The sequence below is a fragment of the Trachymyrmex cornetzi genome, unplaced genomic scaffold (assembly GCF_001594075.2).
Source record: "Trachymyrmex cornetzi isolate Tcor2-1 unplaced genomic scaffold, Tcor1.1 scaffold109, whole genome shotgun sequence".
NCBI lineage: Eukaryota > Metazoa > Arthropoda > Insecta > Hymenoptera > Formicidae > Trachymyrmex > Trachymyrmex cornetzi.
The window spans coordinates 568,282-575,449 of NW_017295642.1; positions in this window are offsets into that span (position 1 = coordinate 568,282).

A 7,168-nucleotide genomic window follows, 5' to 3' on the forward strand; every position below is an offset into this window, starting at 1 on the left:
TGTTTCTTGGGAAATGGCACATATTTGCAAATTCTGGGCAACGCTCGCATTGGTATAAGCGTGTCGAGCGTCAAGCCACGATTATTAGACGCGAGAGTCGTTTCTATTGTGTCTAATTCTAAGATCGTAAATCATGAGGAACTCGCACGTGCATGCAACGCACGTACGCAGTGCATTTACGCGCTTAAGTGCAAACACACCGTGCTGCTTTTCCTTAATAGTACTCAACAATTTGCATTCCTCGCAATCACCGTTGTCCCTTTCGTTGTGCAAATAACGTTCGGGCCTTGGGATTCGTAAATTCGATACTCTTGCTCTTGCCGAATTTGGTATATACCGTCTCTTAACAAAGATAAAATACGACACTTGTATATAAGTAAAAGTTTTTCCGGCAAAGCTCTTTAATATGTGCCAACGTTTCGACGAGGACGATTCAAATTATTTATAGTTGTCGCTTGTTGACCACTCGGTACAAGCTTGCACTTCGCCGGGCCTTTATTATATCGTTCTGAGATTCTAATTTTACTCGTGTGCGATAAAAGTGTGTGGATGTTCAAAAGGAGCCACGTGTTCCGCGCTTGAAACGGAAGGCGCCCCCGAAGCTCTCTTTCTCGCCGGTCGGCCAGCCGGTCGCGCGTCAAGCTCGTAAATCGCCGATAAGATTTTTCCCCCGGGGCACAGCCGTGCCGGAAGACTCGTTGAGGTCGTCGGCGCCGGCTTTTCGTTCCCGTTCCGTCCCGTCCCGCCGCACCGCGTCGCGACGCAACCCGGTACGAAAGTGAGACGTACCGATTTTATTGCGCGCGAAGACGTCAACGTATCGTGCCGAGGACAGTGCCGCAAATAACGAGCCATCAAAGTCAACAATGACGCGCGACACGAATTTATCGCATCTGCCGTTCGCGCGCGATGAAGGTAGGCCTATAAACAGAAATCGTTAAGCGCGGCTCGTCCACCATCCCCGGGATAATTGATTTCGAACGGCACGATAGAGCCGACCTCGCAGAATCACGTCCTGTCTCTCTTTCCCTCTGCAAATGGCACAGCTTTTCCGAGTTATCCGATCGATCGCGACAGCCGCGATCGGCCGCTGGAAAGTGGCGATTTGACCTTTCGGGCACCGCGAGGTGAACGTGTATACGCGCGCGAATGCGGGGGATTTGTCTTGTCTTGTGCAGAATTAACCGCGTAACGCGCGATGTAGTCCACTGCCGTGAAAAAGAGAGTTCGATTAACGAGACAAGCCATTTTTCGCGCTTCTATCGATTAGATTAGACCAGCGTTTTGCATCTTTTTCAATTCGTCGCACATTAAATTAAGGCCATTATTCTTGACAATTTGGAAGACTAGAAGCTTTGATAAAAGAATTCGGATTTTTTGAATTAATCTCGATGTTTTAAGGTGAAAGAACTTTTAAGATGCCTCGAAGCTTCGAAGTACGTCAAACTTTGAAGGTTTGGAATTAATTTTTAAATTCGTTCTTTTAAAGCTTTTATAGCTAAAGAATCTTCGAAAGTGTCAAAAGTAACAGTTCTAATTGACATTTGTCGGCCTCTGGGGTGAAAAATATCCCGGGTTAAAATAAGAGTAAAAACAATATATGTAATTTGTCTCATTTTCCGAGATACAATTTTTAGAAACAATTTTCAAAAACAATTCTTTAAATACTTTTACTTCGTACCTCACTTACTTTTTTACCTATTTCTAAAATTTTTTCGCTTTTTTTATTTTTTTTTAACATTTTTACATGTCGTTTGCGACCAGTTGAAGAACTCTGGATTAGACGAAACTCCCTCTTGAACTTTCAAGTGCGAAACCGCGTTATTCGCACCTCTCCTCTCCGGTGTGCTCTTGATGACAGTGACAAGCGCTGACGTCCGACATCGCGAAATAGAATCTGCGTCGGCTAAAATATCTCTCCCTTGTTTTAATACCTACCGGCATCCGTGAAAGCTTCATGAATAATATTACCAGGGCGTATCAATGTAGGTCTCCTCGCCTCCTCTCTGATGTACATATACGAAAGCTCGAATTTAGATTTTAAAATCTGATCCGACCACTCGCGAAGCCATTTCTCCGATGGGACAAGCAAAACTTGTTCACAATACTTGTCAGCAACATGAGATAGATCGTGGATATTTTAAATGTGTCCGTGAAAGCTCTTCGTTGAGGTTTCTCCCGTTAAAATGATTAAGCTCGGCAATGATTGTTTTGCAACTGGAAACTTTCTTCTTTTTGAGATTAAGGTTGTCATATCAAAATTTTCAAAACTAGAACTTACAGACCAAAAATCTTGAACGCAAATAAAAATGCGTGTCAGTAAAATTGATCAGAACAGTTAACGAATAATTATTTCACATTTAATCGATCATTAATAGTACTAGTTTAAAAAATTAACCAATCATAATCGATTACTCTCCTATGTGATTGATTAGTTTCTTATAGTTTAAGGCTTATTACACTTATAAATCAGACTAATATAGAGTAGCGCGGGAAGAGTCAAAGTAAAACATTTAGAAAATTCCCTGAAACCTGGACGCTCATAATTATCCTGGATGCTTTCATAAATTTCTAGACATCCCTAAACATCTTAAAAAAGAATGGCAATTCTAGCTGAAACAAATAAATGACTATTCCTCTAGATCTAAAAGTATTCAATCAGTGTAGTGAGAAAAAATTCTGGTTGAAAATGAACGGGCCAGAAAATTCCAATCATATCAGTCAGAATTCTGATTATCTCAAGTGAAATTATAATAAATTCTGATCGGGGAGATCGGAAAATTCTGATTTGTCTATTTTTAATCAGAATTCCAAATAATGCACCCTCTTTCGGTGTTCGAAGAAAACTGTCGACAGTTGTAAAATAAACATTCTGTTTAACGCAATCAATTAACAGTGTTCCTTTTTTGCGCACGCAAATATTAGGTAAAATCTTAAATTCGCACGAGGATCATTTCGCAATAAGTTCCCAGATCCACTTAAGCCGATTTCCTCTTAAATCAATATCGCGACATTGAGATTCCGTGAAGACGAAGGCGATCTCCGTGGGATCTCAGTCGTGTGATTATCCGAGTGTCTCATGTCCGGAGAAATAAATCGCCGAGGACCTCGGCAGCGACAAAGTGCCAACGGCCTCCGCTTTCGCGCTCGCGCTCGCGCTCGCGTTTCGCGTATCGCGCGCGTAAAGACCCATGAGACACCGTCTGTGCAAACTTTCGCGGAATGTTCTTTGTCGGTCCTTTGTCGGAATCGACAGTCATCGTGTCGCGTATGCGACGTGCCTCGTATCCCCAAGAGTGTTCGGTGTCGTACGTAGAAGCGAATACGTGCGAGTATCCCGGCACCGCGACGAGTGCGGTGACAAGCAATTAGTACCGGCAATTAGCACCAAGCGAGATCGCCACCGCCGGCACGGATCGTGCCAAGGATATGGGGTAGCCACTCGTCTATTCGCGATTCAAACCTACCTTTGACGACCAGCTCGGACCAGTTCTTTTTTCCTTTCCTTTCAGCGCACCTCGACTCGCGCGAATGACGCGCGTCTGCCATTTACGCCAGCATAGATTTGCACCCCGATAATCAGAGCCTTATTCGACGCAAAATATAAAGGATAGTTAATTCCTCAATTAAGAAAAATTTATCTCTATCTCAATTTATATACGGATAATTGGAAAGAGAGAGGAGAGGGAGAACGAGGAGTGATATATATCATATTAAATAATAGTCCTATATTTAGGTGTGATTGTAAGCAAGAGAGGTATGCAAGTATAAATGAGTTAAGGAGTTATTGTAAACCAAGTCTCCTTCTTGGCTGTACACGCTGAAGTGTAATAAATTCTATACTATATAATAATAATTCTATATTTTAATGAAAGTCGCCAATTATACTGATATCGAATTTACAAGATACACGGTATCGATGTATTTGATACAAAGCTCCAGAGTATTGATTCAGTCTTGCAACATCGGTGGCAAATTCCGTCATAAACAGGTGTGGATGCTCCTCTCGATCATGAGCACCCGCAAATATAGCGGCACTTTCTCCTCAACGTCTTCTGTGCATCCAGATCCAACCTAATTACCATTAGTCCCACGCGATGCATGGCGTTGAACTCAGCTCCACTTTTCCATGACGTTACGAAGAAAACTGTACTTTCGGCGTTCTTGACGAACGGTAGGCTTAATCGAGATTATTACTTGAGATAGCGTGAGATATTAAAGCAGTCTTGGATATATTTAATATAATCGTACTGAAATAAGTTATAACAACATCATTCTTGTGCCAATAACTCAAAAATGACAAATTCGGGGATATTTAAAGAAAATTGTGGACACTCCGGGAACACAAAGTTCAATCTGGGGACTGTTCTCAGAAAACGGGAACGTCTAGTAATCTTATTCTAGTGGCCTAAAATAGATTGAAAAAATAGATTGAAAATGAGTAATAAGTAACAGAAAGAGTGCATTACCTTTCTGTTTCAATATTTCTATAGTTTTCAAGCAAAATAATAATGCAAGTTTCAAAGTTTTTGTTGTGTTTTGGAATTTTCATAAGATTAAATAATACCTTTTTTATTCCTTATATCAGAAATGTTGTTTATTACAGGTTTGATATTTTTTAAAATCATTTTATTTTCAAAAATATCAAATCTGTGATAAACTACAACAACATAAAGTATCTGTTGTAACGTATGACAAAATTCATACTTATATTCCACTGGAACTAAAATTAAATAGTTTTTTTGTTACTATACTTATTAAACGTGAAAATTTGAAAAATTTGACATAGTTCGTGCCCTTTTTTCGAAATAAATGAATCTTATCGATTTTATTTCGAAGTATTTGCGATAATCCACGCATTCCATAACGAGCGACAATCGAATTCATTGTCAGATCGACACCTCAGGTACATTTCCGGGAAGTGATGAAAACTTTGAAGGCCTCCTCGCGCGTTCATTAACACATTGACGCTTTTACAAGCGCACTTATCTCTCGCGTCCGGCATAAAGAGCGAAAATGTTTGCGCCAAACGCGAAAAATCGGTCGGCCTCCGTTCTCCGACGGCGCCGAGAACCGTGCGTGTTTGTTTCTCTCATCCACAGTGGTGTGGGAGTGCGGGAGTTGATTCGCGAAAAGGTCGAATTGAGAGACTCTCTTTGCGACACCAGCGAAGATTTTTCTCTCGATTTTTGCAACTTTTTCACGTGCTTGAAGATCGGAATAGATTATTCCGGATTATCCCGAGCGATTCTACGATTATTTCGATAAATCCATCGCTGGAGAGACCCTTTCTGGCGGTGTCCATTTCTATCAATGTACATTAACTTTAACCTCGGTTCAACTTCTTCATCCTTATCTATTCTTAGAACTAGAAAAAAATAAAGAGTTAATTGAACTGAGATGAAAATTAAAGTGTACTGATAGGAACAAGCGTTAGTGCGCCCGACGCCAATGTGGACGCATTTTTGTTGGCGCGCTCTTGAGAGTGCTCTCGTGACCCACCATGCGCGACGACACGGTAATTTCCAATTACCCGGCCCTTCGACCAGCCTCCATTATTGTAACAAGAGAAGTTAAAGGTCGATCTGGTTACACGGATCTCTTCCTGAAACGGACAGAGCTCCTCCTCCGATGGAGATGCGAATAAAAAGACAGTCTATTCCATCTCTGGTGGGATATTGAAACTCGTTATGAACCAATATCTTTTAATTGTCATGAATATCTCTCTCTCTCTCTCTCTCTCTCTCTCATTCTATATTAATGAAACTAAATTTTTCAACTAAAGAGGTAGAAGGACATTATTCAAGCTCTTGTTTCTATATATAAAAATACAATATAAAATTCTGAATAGAATGAACGTTGTTGGGTCTGAAACTTGAACTTTGGAAAATTTCAATTTCGATTAAAAACTCTTAGAAAAGTACTTTTTTATAATGAAGCTTATTAAATTACAAATATAAAGTTTAATCTATAACTTCAGCAATGGATCATTTGAAGCGGAAAGTTTTGAACGATTATACAACCTGTACGATTGGTATTACGATGTTTTAAATAATATAAATTGTAACAAAACTTTTTCTTCTTCTTCGTCCATTTCTTCCCGAACTGGATGCGAATTTATCAATGTCATCGTTGTTGTTACTGCTACTTTTAGTTGCATTCGCGGCGCCATTTCTGGCAGTGTAGTAGTGACGATGACGGTGATGCTGTGAAGTATCTTCTCTGACGTAGGTGGAATCCAGTCGTACAGTGATCGCAGCATAGATGTCCGAGCGCGAGTCGATTATGCATGTGCATAAGTTGCGCCTCCAGGAGAGTACAGGGGTGGAGGAGAAGAAAAAAGATTTTCTGACACGCGGCGAACCACTTCCTTTCCAGGTTCCATGTCGAAATGACTTCTGCATGCGCATCAATTGTAACGCGATCGAGGATGCTTCTTTGTGCTGACACTTCCGTGAATGTCCATCGACAGTCGAGATATTCTTGGTGTCTTGGATTTAGTCGGCTCGCAAACGTCGCAGCTTGATAATTCCCGACAATCATAAACTGTTCGAACACTCAGCCAAGCGGAAATATCGCGTAGGTACAGACGCCTAATTAAACGCTGTCCATTTTTAAGGTGTCACGAATACCGCGAACGCAAGCTCGGAAAAGTAGGACGTTTCGAGGACCGAGTGGGCAGTGGGACACGCTATTTAAAAGTAATACATACAGTAGTTGGCTCTTATTCTACGAGTGGCCTATCGACCGGTCGTTAGCCCGATTAAATAGGTCCTCATCCCAAGCTACTTGAAATGTAGCGCATAAAAGTTCGACCGATGGATTCGATCACAAAAACTCACAGTCGGTGCTTTCACTTTTTGACCTCTACTCTTTATATGAAATTATTTTTAATATTTTATAATATAAATATGTAATATTAGGTTTGTTTTTTATTGTTGCACTAGAATTCCCTTTTTCGCTTCTGCCATCAATCTCAAACATATATCTATCTCACTTTAAGTTCCAAAAGTGTACACTATTTCAACTATACAGAAGACTGATCTATTGTGTTTAATTATAATACAATGCGGATAATTTCACTGCGAATTATATACCTATACGTATCTGTAATAAAATTGCAATCGTCAAACGACGAGTCGCGTCTCTTTCTTTCGCGCGAGAGGAA